Here is a 15,973-nt window from a genome sequence, read left to right as displayed (position 1 = left end):
ATTCTTACTTGTCCATCATTGTCTGCAATAAACTCAATTATCTAGAATGGTAGACTTCTAAGTCATCTCTTACTATATACCTCCTTTTTAATCCAAGGATTTTGCTTCTATTGAACTACCTAAGATTCTACATCCTCCACTCTTCCCTATTTTGCACATGTTCTTTCTCAGAGGATCTGAGCTTAGCTCTTCCATGGGTGAAATCTTAATCCTCTTCCTGATCCAGCTTAATAATTCTCTTCTCTATAGTATTTATTCCCTACTGCCTTCAAACCTCAGACACAGCTGATTTCTCTTGTACTTAGAACACATCACTTTATTATGATTATTTTACCTGTTAATCTAACTACACTCTGAAAACTTTGAGTTGAAGTATGATGTCACCTTTAACATATTATTTCCAGCACATAGCATGCCACTTGGCTTAATAAATGTTAACTCAATGAATGAAGAGATTGAACATATCTTGTTTCTATTTCAGTGTAGATATTGAGTGAGACATAAAATTATATATGACTTTTGTATGTTGCTATGGACTGAACTGTGTCCTGCCAAAATCCATATGTGGAAACTCCAGTACCTCAGAATGTGACTATATTTGGTGATAGGACCTTTAAGGAGGTGATTAAGTTGAAATGAAGTCTTTAGGGTGGGACCTAATCCAATCTGATGGGTGTCCTTATCAGAAGAAAAAATGTGGACACAGAGAAACCAGGGATGTGTGCATACAGTGGTATGATCATGTGAGGACACAGCACGAAAGTGGGCATCTGCAAGCCAAGGAAAAAGGCCTCAGAAGAAATCAAAACTGCTCATACCTTGATCTAGGACTTCTAGCCTCCACAACCATGAGAAAATAAGTTTTGCTGTTTAAGCCACCTAGTCTATGGTATTTTGTTATGGCAGCTCTGTCAAACTAATAGTACATAATAATACTAATATTTACACATTTTTATTCCTTGTTTGTTGTATTAGCTTCCTATGGCTACTAGTACTATAACACATTATCACAAATTTTGTAGCCTAAACTAATAGAAATTTATTTTTTCACAGTTTTGAAGTCCAGAAGTCTAAAATAAGTTTCCTTTGACCAAAATTGAGGTGTCCGTACAGCCATGACCTTTCCAAAGACACTAAACCATAAACTGTTTCTTATTTCTTCTAGCTTTTGGAGGCTGTTGGAATTCCTTGGTCATTGCTTCAATCTCTTTCTCCCTGGTCACATTGCTTACTTCTGTTCTGTGTGTACAATCTTCCTCTGCCTGTCTCCATAAAGACACTTGTGATTACATTTAAGCCTGGCTGGACAATTCAGGATAATCTGCTTATTTCAAAATTCTGAATGTAATCACTGCTGATTTTGCCATCTAAACTAACATTTACAGGTTCCAAGGATTTAATCTTGATATCTTTGGGGGCCATTATTCAGCAAATTGCATTTGTTTTATTTTTTTCTTTTTCTTTCTTCCTCCCATCATTATTTTATTACTAGAGGCCCGGTGCATGGGGGATGGGGGGTGGGGGTTGTCCCTCAGCCCGGCTTGTGCCCTCTTGCAATCTGGGACCACCTCAGGTAGGGTCCCTAGGTTTGGCCTGCGATCAGGGCTTATCGGGGCTTTCCTTCCCCTGGCTGCTGGCAGCTGGCCCCGCCCCCACCACTGCCACTGCTTGCCATCTGTGTAGTGCTGCCACTCCCCCTCCCCCCCCTCCCCCGCCACTGGTCACCTCCCTCTGCGGGCAACAGGCTTGAAGTAAGATCACTTGGCTGGCTGACCTGGGCCTCCCTCTGTGGCTGCCAGCTGGGTGTCCTGGGCCTCCTTCTGCAGGGTGATCGATCATGGGGCTCCATGGTCAATGGCTCTGCAGAAGGAGGCCCTGCCCACCCACTGCAGCGCCACCAGACAGGTAGCCAGGGCCTCCCTCTTTGGGGCGATTGCGGAGACCCCTCTCCCCCTGATTGATTGCCCTGCTGGTGGTGGTCTGGGCCTCCCTCTGCAGGGCCCCCCAACCAATCACATAGCACCTGCCTTAGCTGGCCTGGCGCTAGTGCATGTCATAGCGTGGTCATCCAGAAGGTTGTTCTGCTGTTTGGTTGTTTGGTTGTTTTGCATATTACACTTTTATTATTATAGACTAGAGGGCCGGTGCACAAAATTTGTGCACTGGCGGAGGGGTCCTTCAACCCAGCCTGCCCCCTTTCACAGTCTGGAAGCTCAGGGGATGTCCTACTGACGGCTTAGGCCCGCTCCCCCCTAAGCTGCAGTCTGGCCGCAGAGGCTCAGAGCAGGCGCCCCGTGTTTGTGTGTGTGTGTGTGTGTGTGTGTGTCTGCTGGGGGTCTGCCCCCAGCTGCACTGTGGAGGCTCAGAGCAGGCACCCCTGTGTGTTGTTCTCTCAGGCTTGGGGCCACACCTGGCCCCTCCTCCTGAGCTGGTTGTGACCGTTACTGAATCCCAACCTAATTTGCATATTACTTCATTATCCTATCTAATAAAAGACAAAAAGGGAAATTAACCATACCTCCACTACGCTTCCCATTGGCTAATCAGCGAGACATGCAAATTAACTGCCAACCAAGATGGCGGCCGGCAGCCACACAGCTGAAGCGAGCAGGAGGTTTGCTTGCTCCAGTGATGGAGGAAGCCAAGGTTCCCTGCCTGCCATGGCCCAGCTCTGAGCTCTGTAAGCAACAAAGTTTCAATTATAGAAGCTAAACAAACCTCAGATACCTGCTTTCAGTCAGCCACGGCCTCAGAGCTGGAGCAAGCAGGATGGCAACAAAGTTTCAATTATAGACGGTAAATAAATCCCAGAAATTAAAAAAAAGAAAAAAAGGAGAGGCTGGGAGCTTTTGTCACTGGGGGGCTTGGCCAGCCTGAAAACGGCCCTCAGCCCCTCACCCAGATTGGCTAGGCACCCCAGTGGGGACCCCCACCCTGAAGGGGGTGTGACCATCTGCAAACAGCCATAAGCCCCTCACCCAGGCTGGCCAGGCACCCAAGCAGGACCCCCACCCTGATCTGGGGCACCCTTCAGGGCAAACCAGTTGGCCCCCACCCATGCACCAGGCCTCTATCCTATATAGTAAAAGGGTAATATGCAAACTGACCCTAACAGCAGAAAGACTGGGAATGACTGGTCACTATGACACACACTGACCACCAAGGGGCAGACGCTCAATGCAGGAGCTGCCTTCTGGTGGTCAGTGCACTCCCACATGGGGGAGCTCTGCTCAGCCACAAGCCAGGCTGATGGCTGCCAGTACAGCGGTGGTGGTGGGAGCCTCTCCTGCCTCCTCAGCAGCCCTAAGGATGTCCGACTGCAGCTTAGGTCCGTTCCCCGCTGGCAAGTGAACATCCCCCGAGTGTTCCCGGGCTGCCAGAGGGATGTCTGATTGCCAGCTTAGGCCCAATCCCCTGGGGAGCAGGCCTCAGCCAGCAGATGGTCATCCCCCGAAGGGTCCCAGACTGTGAGAGGGCACAGGCTGGGCTGAGGAATGCCCCCTCCCCTCCCAGTGCACAAATTTTTGTGCACTGGGCCTCTAATATATATATATATATATATATATATATATATATATATATATATATATATATATATATTTTCTTCCCTTCCCTTTATATTTGATTTCCCTCTCTCCCTTCCCTACTTACCTTTCATTTTGAGATTCCTTCCCACTGTCCTTTCTTTCTTCCGTACATGACAAGGCAGAAGAGGCTGAAAGGGGCTAAATGATTTCTCCCATGTTCCTTCATTATAGTGATGACAGAGCTGTGACAAAGTCCGCCCAATCTAGGTTACTTTTTCACTACATTTCATATATTTTTTGTAGCTTAAGTTTCCATAAAATCAAAGAGAACCAAGCTGTCACCATGACACCGAATGAAGCTCCTCATTACTCTATGCATTGCTCTGAAATTATTACAGCTCAGGAAATCACTGGCACTTCACACTCTGCTGTATTGCAGGCATAAGAATTGCTTGACCATGATGGTCATTAAAAGAAGAGGTATGAGAGATCAGAAACAGGTTTTGTTAATAAGTGCGTGTTCAAAATTACAATAGGTCTGGGCTCTCAACATAGGTGTTTTTCAAAATTGGCTGCTCTAAATTTCAATTGCACATGTTCTTTGTCACTCAGTCTTTGTCACACTTCGGCTATATCCTCACAGCACCCAAATGTTAATTTTTAAAATATTTTCCATGCAAACTTACTTGCTTATATATGTTGGGCTTATAAAAAATTGTGCTTTAGGAAACATTTTAAACTTTTATTTTTTGCCTTTTGTAGTGATTTTCATTTCATGTTATTTAATTTAAAAGATAGAAAAGGAGAGATTTCAGGCAAGGAAGGTAATTTGGGGACCAGCAACTTGTGCTTAAGTTTTTTGTGGGTTTGTTGCTGTTTGCTTTTTTAGTGATAATCAGGAAAGTGGTAAATTTTAAACAATCCAGAATTATCTATTACTCATTTAATGACCTTTATAACACATGACAAATGAGTTGATTATTTTCTAAATCTGGCAACTTCACATGGGGTGTTTAGAACAAAAGTTATATCTAATGAAAATATCTGGCCAATGTTCACCAAGATTTTCCTTCATCTTATAGGAAGTGCTGAAACTGAAACAACAACAAAAGAGACAGCAAAATAAATAATAAAGAAAAAGTAGGTAGTTGAAAAGAATTTGCCAATATAATCTGCCCTACAAATTGTTGGCATGACTTGCAATAATTAAGGAATATAGCAAAGTTGAATCTTGGGTCTTGAAAGAAATAAACTGCTCGTGTCATTGTGAACCACTCAAAAGTTGAATGAGATGTGAGTGAGGAGGTGATCATACCACTTACCATGTTTTGCTGGGTTTGGTAGGGTCCAGCAGGAAGTTATCCTGGAAAGAGCTAATGTACTATTATGATTCTATATATGATTGAGTTTGGAAAATTACTCTTAAGTAAGCAAGGATGTTTCCATTGACCAAACAGAGCTGGGGCTTGTTAATAACACTTTAATCAAGGCTTTCCTAATGGGCCTCCAGGATTACTGCAGGAGACAGAATTATGATCCCATGTAGGAACTAGTAGAAATCCATGTTTTTAATGGTTCACCTACCAGATTTAAATAAACTTTAAGTTAAACATCCCTCCTTTCTCATAGTCTAGGAACTTCTGAAAGTGATGATTTACATGTATTGTCATAATGTGTTAATTAATGCTTTATTATTTATGACTTTTTGATTTCTTATTATGTTAATCAAGAAAACTCACGTTAACTGAATCACCTCACTTAACTAAATCACCTTCCAGTTTGTTTGTTTGTTTTCTTATTTTTTACCTAATACTAAAGTTCCTAATATTAAAGAATTTGAAGCAATTTGCTAAAACCATTGGCCATGGACTTCCATTTCCTTGTTGCCACCCATTCCCTTTTTTGACTAGACTTTTTTAAAGGCTCTCTTTCTGTTTGATTTTTCTAAAATATTTATTTTTAATTGAGATATAGTTGATATATAATATTGCATAAGTTTAATTGGTACAATGTGTTATGATACATTTATATATCACAACACTGTGATATACATTACAGTATTAGCTAATTTCTGTCTGTTAACTAACACCTTATTTGCTAACTTGGGGAAGGGTATTGCTCTTTGGAATCCTTATTAATAGAGTTGTAAGAATTTAATCATAAACCTCCTGTTGGGCTCATAGTAAGCATTTTGAGAAGGTTAACTATTATAATATTCAGTATATAAAACTTACTTGTCTTTTCCCAGTGACTTGATTCTTGTCATAAAACAGGGAGTATCCATAGCAGGACACAGTTTCCTATCTGGATTTGTTTGATCTTTTTATCAATTGTCTCCTCTACCTCCTTGAAAGCTATCTTCAAAATTTCCCTTATCTTGTATGAAAACGTGCTAATAGAGTAAACAATGTAATTCTGACCTTCCTTTGTAAAGTCAAGTTTCTCATTTCCATTTAGAAGTAATTATTTTGCTTATATTATTAGTGTATTTAATGTATCACTTTACCAAGACTATTCACTTGAGAATATTCACTCGGTCAATATTCTAGGCTACTTTTCATTTTATTTTATTTTACTTTTCATATTTTTATTTTGTTTCTACTCCATGCCACACACTATATTAGATTAAAAGAAAACATTTTTTTCTTTTTTTTCTGATTTCAACATTGACTGTAAGGCTGTTGTAACCAACTCATGTGGTACTGGCGTAGGGACAGACATGGACCCTGGAATAGAACAGAAAGCCCAGAAATGATCTCACATCTGTGGTCAAATGTCTCTGACAAGGCGGCCAAGACCACCCAGAGGGGAAAGGACGGTCTTCAATAAGTGGTGCTGGGAAAATGGTGTCCACATGCAAAAGGATGAAGCTGGACCTGACCTCACACTATATACAGAAATTAACTAAAAACGCAAAGACCTAAACCTAAGAGCTAAAACTATAAAACCCTTAGAAGAAAATATAGAGGGAAAGCTTCCACAACCCTGGATTTGGCCATGATTTCTTGGATATGACACCAAAAGCACAGGCAACAAAAGAAACAATAAACTGATTTCATTGAAATTAAAGCTTTTGTGCATCAAATGACTCTATCGACAGAGTGAAAAGGCTCCCACAGATGGATGGAAACATTTGCAAATCATCTATATGATAAGAATTTAATACAGAATATACTAACAATTCTAAACTCAACAACAACAAAACGGACCACCCAGTTAAAAAATGAGGGAAAGGCCTTCACCAGTATGGCTCAGTGGATAGAGCATTGGTCCATGGGCTGAAGAGTTGCGGGTTCAATTCTGGGTCAAGGGCATGTACCTAGATTGCAGGCTTACTCCCCGGCATGCAGGAAGCAACAAATCAATGTTTCTCTTTCTGTCTCTTCCCCATCCATTCCAGTCTCTCTAAAACTCAATGGAAATATATCCTCAGGTGAGGATTAACCTCCCCCCCCCCCAATTTTTTTTTTTAAAGAAAGTAGACTGAGACCACCTCAGATCAAAGATTCTGCTGGGGAAATGTCCATTTTTACTGGGTTGTGGGCCTATGGCTGAACCCCTGAGCCTCCTGTCTCAGAAACACCACCCTGGACAAGCCCCCCTGGGAGCCATGTGGGGCCCTGCTGTCACTCTGCAGGTGGCCCCTGTGGGGACGGTCTGCAGGAGGTGAGGTGGTCTGGGGGAAAGGCTGTGGGGCAGACCAGCCGTGACCTCATTTCTCCCTTTTTCCTGCTCACCTGGGAAGACATCTCTTTTGGAACCTGAGTGCAGGCAGGTGAGTCTCCTGGGCCCTCTGCATCATAGGTAACCGGTTGGGGAGACCTGCCCGTAGCCACCTTTTCACATTTCTCCTTAAGAAACCACTGTGTCGGCTTAAAAACAGGAGCCTCAGGAAAACACAAAAGTATAAAACCACTAGTGGACACATTTCACATGCACTGCCCCAAACAGAGCAATAGTGTACCAGGCCTGGGCGCCGGGTGAGTGGGCCACTGAGGACACGTGTGTGATGTCCATTTGTCAGGACCCACACAGCAGTGGTTACTCACCCAGTGAATGAACCTACCATGGGCCACAGCATGTTTTCCATGCTTTCATTTTGCGTGGGTCCAGCTGAAATGTGAATTCCGGGACAAAAGAGGGAAGCGCATCCCACGGGTGCTGAGGCTGCACAGGCCCTGCCCTGGGCCCAGAGCTCTTTCCTCCCTAGGAGCTGGAGCAGCAGCTCACGATGGAGAAGAGAACCTCCCAGAAGACCCTTAAGTTCTACCAGAAGGTCTTACAGAAGGAGAAGCAAAATAAAGGCAGGGTCATCGGTGCTTAGGGTCCCACGGGTGCCACCTTCATTCATTCCTTTAGCTAGACATTCTGGATAAATTGCTGCAGCTTCTACATCAGCATTTGCTGCTTCACCTTGCACTTTTATGTTATAGAGATGGATTTTTCCCCTTAAAACTCATAAATCAACCTCTGCTAGGTTCAAACTTTTCTTCTAAAGCTTCTTCACCTTTCTTGACCCTCATAGAAACAAAGAAATTTAGGGTCTTGTTCTAGATTAGGCTTTGGCTTAAGGGAATGTTGTGGCTGGTTTGATCTTGTGTCCAAACCACTAACACTTTCTCCATATCAGCAAGAAGGTTGTTTTTCTTTCTTATCATTTGTGTGTTCACTGTAGTAGCACTTTCAATTTCCTTCAAGGACTTTTCTTTTGCATTCACAACTTGGCTACCTATTTGGTGCAAGAGGCCTAGCTTCCTGCCTATCTCAGCTTTCAACATGCCTTCCTCACTAATTTTAATCATTCCTAGCTTTTAATTTAAAATGAGAGATGCACAACTCTTCCTTTCACTTCAACACTTATAGGCCATTGTCAGATTATTAATGATCCTAATTGCAAAATTTTTGTGTCTCAGGGAATATGAACACCCTAGGAGAAGGAGAGAAATGGGGGAATGGCTGGTCAGTGGAGCAGGCAGAACACACACATTTATTAAGTTCATCATCTTATATGCGTGCAGATTTTTGTGCCCTGAACCATTTATAACAGTAACATCAAAGATCATTGATCATATATCATCATAGTACATCCTATATAATAAAGAGGTGATATGCAAATTAACCCTCACACTGTCATGCCATGACAAGATGGCCATGACCACAGCAGAGGCAGGGTTCCTATAACACAAGATGGCTGCACCCACAGTGGAGGTAGGGTTCCTGTAACAAGCTGTAACGAGCGATCAGCAGGGACCTGAGGCTGCATGGCACCAGGCCAGGGTGGGAGACCTGAGGCTGTGCCCTCCGCCCAGCGGGGCTTGATGGGGGACCTCAGGCCACACCCCGCCACGACATGGGGCAAGGGGACCTGAGGCTGTGCTCCCTGCCCTGCGGGGCTTGACAGGGATGGGGCTGGCTGGGTCTGGATCTTGCCCAGTAGGGGTGGCGCCAGCTGTATCTGGGTCTCGAGTTATTTCGAGGCATGCACAGGTGGGCAGGGACTTGAGTCTGGGTCCCACAGTGTGCCCCAGACTCTGACAGGTCTAAGATTTTCATATACATTTTACTAATTTTCTTTCACCGCTGACATTTCTATTATATAGAAAGGGCAAATAGCAATATTAAAAGACTTCCTCTAATTAATTCCTTTTTAATGTGCATGAATTTCATGCACTGGGCCACTAGTATAATAATTAAATGTTGAAATATTATAAGAATTGCCAAAATGTGACACAGAGACAAAAGTGAGCAAATATTGTTGGAAAATGGCACTGATAGACTTGTTTGAGACAGGATTGGTGGAAACCATCAATTTGTAAAAAATTGAATATCTGTGAAGTACACCAGGTGCAATAAAACAAGGTATATAAAGGAGACATATGTAATACTTTCAACAATAAAGAATTTTAAAAAAGCAATGTATATCTGTAGTCACTGTATTGATGAAGGCAATGTGCCCTCACTGCTTGTACCATCTGAAGGGAATGTCTATTTTCCTTATTTTAAATGCAAAACACTGAACTGTGGATTATGATTTAAATGTTTAGATAAGTATTTTGTGAAATAAAAATAGATTTGAAGGCAAGTCCCTCAAATCCACTGAGTCTATACTTAGTTGAGACAAAGATGTTTAGATGGATTCTAATATTATCCCATGGGAGTATTTCTCAAAATCATCTTTCACCCAGATATTATTCCACTTACTTCAAGGAGAAAGTTTAAAATAGCCTTGTTTGGAGTTAAATACCTAGTTTTCTATCTAGGTGTAATCATTTTCCTTTGAAAGATCATTCACCTGTAAGTCCTTGGTTTAAAATTACTACTTGGATCCTGCAGTTTTCTCCTCCTCCAATACATGGCTGGATATTGCTTGTGATGTTTTCCATTTAGGCATCTATTCAGGTCTATTTGGTTAACTTGTTCCCCACAGGAAGGATAAATCCATTTTAAATAATGTTATGTGCAACATTCATTCTAATTTCCCTTTATATTATTGAATTCAGATTTTTCTCTTCTTATGTAATATCAGTTTGGTGCTAAAGTGAAATGTGAAGATTTACAGGTCTCTATTCAAAAGAAATATTATCTGTGAACTCAAAAGTGATTTTAAAAATCACTGGAGAATGCATCAAAATGAAGGGGAAAGAAAAAAGTCAGAAATAGCATTTTTTTTTGTTTGCCTAAAAAGGGACAATCTGCAAGGGCGAACAGCACAGAGTGCTCAGGTAACTGAATGACAATACTGTGCACTAAAATGTGGTCATGTGCATGACAGGTGTTTGAACCAGGACATAAAGGGCCAATTTGGATGTGAAACTTGCTTCTGAGGGTAGAAACACCCTCAAGGAGCTTGTGGTGGAGAAAACAATGCCATACAGGCTGAATCTGAACATGTTCTATGATTTTCATTTCTCCCCTCTCCAAGCAAATTTTCCTGCATCCCTTCCCCTAGCACATGTGGCAATGGCTTAAACCAGGGGTGGGCAAACTTTTTGACTCGAGGGCCACAATGGGTTCTTAAACTGGGCCAGAGGGCCGGAACAAAAGCATGGATAGAGTGTTTGTGTGAACTAATATAAATTCAAAGTAAACATCATTACATAAAAGGGTACTAGTTTTATTCATTTCAAACGGGCTGGATCTGGCCCGTGGGCCATGGTTTGCCCACGGCTGGCTTAAACAGTGAGATTGTTACTTCACCATTGATTTGCCACAGGTGGTTATGAAAAGATGAATCATTTGTTAGTATAATATCTATCTATCTATCTATCTATCTATCTATCTATCTATCTATCTGTATGTATGTATATGTATATGTATATGTATATGTATATGTATATGTATATGTATATGTATATGTATATGTATATGTATATGCCAGGGTCCATCACATCCACAGTGACCGACGGCTCAACCTAATGCTAATGCCCAGGCTGCATGTGCATCAGTCTCTGGTGGTGGGTGGGGACTTGTGGCAGCGGGGACAGGGCCAGGGGAGGCAGGGCCAGAACTCACACTCACTCACAACCACACACACGCACAGACACACACAGCACCCACCAGCTCACAGTCTTTTCTCCCTTTCTTTCCCTCCCTCCCAGCCCACTCTCAGAGCCTCTCTCAGAATGAGGCCCCAGGGCAGGCAGAAGGTAGAGCTGCCTCCACTGGCCCTGCCTCCTCCCAACTGGTAAAGAAGAAGAGGGAGAGAGGGAGGTAGGGAGGCCTGGAGGACTAATGAGAAAGACAATGAGAGACAGACTGGGAGAGACTGGGATGGAGAGATAGAAACAAAACAGACTGAGCCTCGCCCTAACCGGTTTGGCTCAGTGGATAGAGTGTCAGCCTGTGGACTCAAGGGTCCCAGGTTTGATTCCGGTCAAGGGCATGTACCTTAGTTGCTGGCACATACGCAGTAGGGAGTGTGCAGAAGGCAGCTGATCGATGTTTCTCTCTCATCAAAATTTCTAACTCTCTATCCCTCTCCCTTCCTCTCTGTAAAAAATCAATAAAATATATTTTTTAAAAAAATGGGCCTGAAGAGGCCTGGATGGAAGGGAGGGCAGGAAGAGGGTGGAGCTTCCCCCAATGGCTCCACCCCCTCCCAGCCAGGAGAAAGGAAGAGGGAGAGAGGGAGGCAGGGAGGCCTGGAGGACTGCTGAGAAAGACGAAGAGAGGCAGACTGGGAGAGACTGGGATGGAGAGATAGAAACAAAACAGACTGGGCCTGAAGAGGCTTAGATAGAAGGGAAGCCTATGGGGGCCAGGAACTAAAATGTTTCATCAACCCCTCCCCAACTCATGTGTGGTGTTCAGAAATGAGCAGGGGAGCCAAAGCCACAGGCAGGGATGGAGAAGGGTGCCCTCCCCTCTGGAGACTCCCAGTATCTTCAAACTGTCTCCCAAAGGTGTCCCAAGACCCTCTTCTTCTCCATGCCGTGGTGGCAGTGAGTCCTGTGTCATTACGGTGCCCACAGCGCAGGCCTCTCGGCAGGGGCACCAGGAGAGACAGTGCCCAGCACTCACAATCACTCAAAACCACACACACACAGACACACACACAGCACCCACCAGCTCACAGCCTTTTCTCCCTTTCTTTCTTTCCCTCCCTCCCTCCCATCTCGCTGTTGGAGCGTCTCCCAGAATGAGGCCTCAGGGCAGGTAGAGGGTGGAACTGCCCCCACTGGACCCTTTTCCTCCCTACCAGGAAAGAGAAAGAGGGAGAGAGGGAGGCAGGGAGGCCTGGAGGACTGCTGAGAAAAACAAAGAGAGACAGACTGGGAGAGACTGGGATGGAGAGATGGAAACAAAATAGCAATATTAAAGTATTTCTTCTAATTATTTCCCTTTTAATGTGCACGAATTTTGTGCACTGGGCCCCTAGTCTAATCTAATAAAAGACAAACATGCAAATTGACCATACCTTTGCTATGCCTTAAGCCATGCCCTCCAGCCAATAAGAGCGACTATATGCAAATTAACCCAACCAAGATGGTGGCCGGCAGCCACAGAGCTGGAGCAGCCAGGAGGCTTGGTTGCTCCAGTGATGGAGGAAGCCAAGCTTCCCGCCTGCCGCAGCCAGCTCTGAGCTCCACTGAAGGCAATAAAGTTTCAATTATAGAAGGTAAATAAATCCCAGAATCAAAAAAAAAGAAAGAAAAAAAGGAGAGGCTGGGAGCTTCCATCACCGGGGGGCTTGGCCAGCCTGAAAACAGCCCTCAGCCCCTCACCCAGACTGGCCAGGCAACCCAGTGGGGACCCCCCCCACCCTAAAGGGGGTGTGGCCAGCCTGAAAAGAGCCATCAGCACCTCACCCAGGTTGGCCAGGCACCCAAGCGAGACCCCCACCCTGATCCGGGACACACTTCAGGGCAAACCAGTTGGCCCCTACCTATGCACCAGGCCTCTATCCTATATAATAAAAGGGTAATATGCAAACTGACCCTAACAGCAGAACAACTGGGAATGACTGGTCACTATGACAAACACTGACCACCAGGGGGCAGACGCTCAATGCAGGAGCTTCCCCCTGGTGGTCAGTGCGCTCCCACAGGGGGAGCTCTGCTCAGCCAGAAGCCAGGCTGATGGCTGCCAGTACAGCAGTGGTGGTGGGAGCCTCTCCCACCTCCTCAGCAGCACTAAGGATGTCAGACTGCAGCTTAGGTCTGCTCCCTGCTGGCAAGTGGACATCCCGCGAGGGCTCCCAGGATGCCAGAGGGATGTCTGACTGCCATCTTAGGCCCAATCCCCAGGGAGCAGGCCTAAGCCAGAAGGTGGTCATCCCCCGAGGGGTCCCAGACTGCGAGAGGGAACAAGCCGGGCTGAGGGACCCCCCCCTCCCGAGCGCACAAATGTTTGTGCACCGGGCCTCTAGTCCTATCAAATAAAAGAGAAACATGATAATTAGCCGTACATCCGCTACCCTTCCCATTGGCTAATCAGGGCGATATGCAAATTAACTGCCAGCCAAGATGGCGGTTAACCGCCAACAAAGATGGCGGTTAATTTGCATATGTAGGCACAATGCTGGGATGTGAAAGGGGAAGGAGGGAAGAAGCCGCCTGCCGCTGACTGCAATCGGAAACCCAGGTGGCAGCCAAGAGCCAGAGAACCGAGCTGCCTTTGCCTCGGAGGAGAAGCCAGGCCGCCTTTGCCGGCTTCTGTGATAGGAGAACCTGGCAGCCTTTGCAGACCCTGGGCCAGTAATTGGAGAAGTTGGGTGGGGCAGGGAACAGGCGGATGTCTGCCTCTTCCCTGCCCCGCCTGGCTTCTCAGATCACTGATCACCAGTAATGGGAGAACACCCAGAGGCAGGGCCAGAGGCCAGGCTGCATAGCTGCCTGGGGACACCATCTGGACCCCAGGGGCAACACAGCCAGGCCCCAGCAGGAGACCCAGAAGGAGACCCACGCGCCGGGGCTACATCACCACTGGGGAACGCAATTCGGTGCCTGGGCTGAGGAGACCCAGAAGGAGACCCAGGTGCCGCAGCTGCTGGGGCACGCGATCCAGTGCCCAGGCTGAGGAGACCCAAGGCCCGGGGCTGCGTCGCAGTTGGGACACGCGATCCAGTCCCGAGGTTGATGCAGCCAGGCCCCAGAAGGAGACCCAGAAGGAGACCCAGGCACCGGGGCTGCATCGCTGCCTGGGCTGAGGAGACCCATAAGGAGACCCAGGGGCCTCCCAAGAGGAGAGTCTCCATGGTCAGATGGCGTGGTGTCGGGACAGGAATAAAGACCCTAGGTGACTCAGATGCCTGGCCACAGGGTTCAACCAGCCAGCAGGGCCTTTCAGTTGGGACTGGGGTGGGGGTGGGGCGAGAGAGGCAAGCCGGAAATAGAGAACTACAACTCCCAGGAGGCTTAGCAGCCGGGCCTGGGTGCCTGGCTGTGAAATTGGATGGGCTGTAGTTTTGCAAGCCACTTTAAACTAGAGGCTTGCAAGGTTGGAAGTTCTGCATCGGGAGCCAGGGAGAAATGGAGCTGGAACAGAGAGGGTTCCATGGCAGTCGTGGGCTTTGAGGAGTTCTCAGCACCTCCATGCTGGGAGCTGGCTGCCTCCGCTGAAGGTGGTCACATCCTGGAGAGCGAGCTTGAGACCGAAGTGGAGTTCGTGTCTGGGGGTCTGGGCAGCTCCAGCCTCCAGGAGCGAGGCGAAGAGGAGGAGGCAGCCTGAGGCGGACAACGGGAACTCAATCGCAGGAAGTACTAGGCGCTGGGTCAGCGCTGCAGGGAGATTGAGCAGGCAAAGGAGCGGGTCCTGAACAGGCTCCATCAGATATAGAGGATAACACGGAGACTCCAGCAGGAGCGGAGGTTCCTCATGAAGGTGCTGGACTCCTACGGGGACAACTACCGGGACAGCCAGTTCACCATCTTACTAGAGGACAAGGGCAGCCAGGGCACAGATGCCCCCACCCCAGGCAACGCTGAGAACGAGCCTCCAGAGAAAGAGGGGCTGTCCCCGCCCAGGAGGACGCCAGCACCCACAGAAGCCAGCAGCCCGGCCCCTGGCGAGGGGCCCAGCGGTTGGAAGAGGCGGCGAGTGCCACCAGAAGGGGGCTGGGCAGGAGTCCTGCTGACTCCGGAATTGGCCCCCGTGCAGATAAAGGTGGAGGAAGACTTTGGCTTCAAAGTGGTGGAAGCTCTGGATTCAAGTTGGGTTTCTCGGGGGCCAGACAAGTAGCTGCCCTACCCCACCCTAGCCAGCTCCCCCTTTGACTGACCCCCCAATAAACGGACCCCATGCTCTCCTTGGCAAAAAAAAGCTTATAGAGGCATGCTTATAGGATCAAATAGTATAAATATAGATGTAACAGGACAATAAAAAGAGAACCTGGCTATGATGATCACCTGAACACTGCCTCTGTGTCATTCCTTCTTCGCCGACTCCGTCCACACCTTTGGGAACCCCTGGACCTGCTGAGGCAGGACCCCACATTCCTCTTCTTATAAGGACTTCAGTGAGATGGGCTAAGGGTCCCACTGGAACTGCCTCAATTTAATCTAATCCCCTCTTTAAAGATCTTATCTCTATATACAGGTATATTCTGAGGTTCTGGGGATTAGGATTTTAACATACATTTTGTTGATTACCCAAATCAGCCCTTAACAACCAACATGTTTCAGAAAGTAGATTCCTACAGGGTTATTTACCAAATATTCAGAAGTATTTTTAAAAGAGCTAAGCCCCTTGCCCACTGCGTGAGCCCCTCCCGGCGAAGAGTGAAGGCCCGGGTTCCAGGCACCGGAGGAAAACTGGTGCCAGCAGCCAGGGGAAGGGGCCCCCAAGGGGCCCCAAATTGCGAGAGGGCACAGGCCTGGCTGAGGGACCCACCCGAGTGCACAAATTTTTGTGCACCGGGCCTCTAGTGTATATATAAAAGCCTAAGTGACCATTTGACTCTCCGACCAGTAGCTATGACACTCACTGACCACCAGGGAGCAGACGCT

At 46.5% G+C, this 15,973-nt stretch overlaps 1 pseudogene; it reads left to right on the top strand.

Annotated features, from left to right (window-relative positions):
- Positions 1 to 14,516: 14,516 nt before the first annotated feature.
- LOC118654679 lies at positions 14,517 to 15,274 on the top strand (annotated as a pseudogene).
- Positions 15,275 to 15,973: the final 699 nt, after the last annotated feature.

Source organism: Myotis myotis, unplaced genomic scaffold (assembly GCF_014108235.1).
Source record: "Myotis myotis isolate mMyoMyo1 unplaced genomic scaffold, mMyoMyo1.p scaffold_m19_p_4, whole genome shotgun sequence".
NCBI classification, from domain to species: domain Eukaryota; kingdom Metazoa; phylum Chordata; class Mammalia; order Chiroptera; family Vespertilionidae; genus Myotis; species Myotis myotis.
This window is presented reverse-complemented; position numbering and strand designations above follow the sequence as displayed.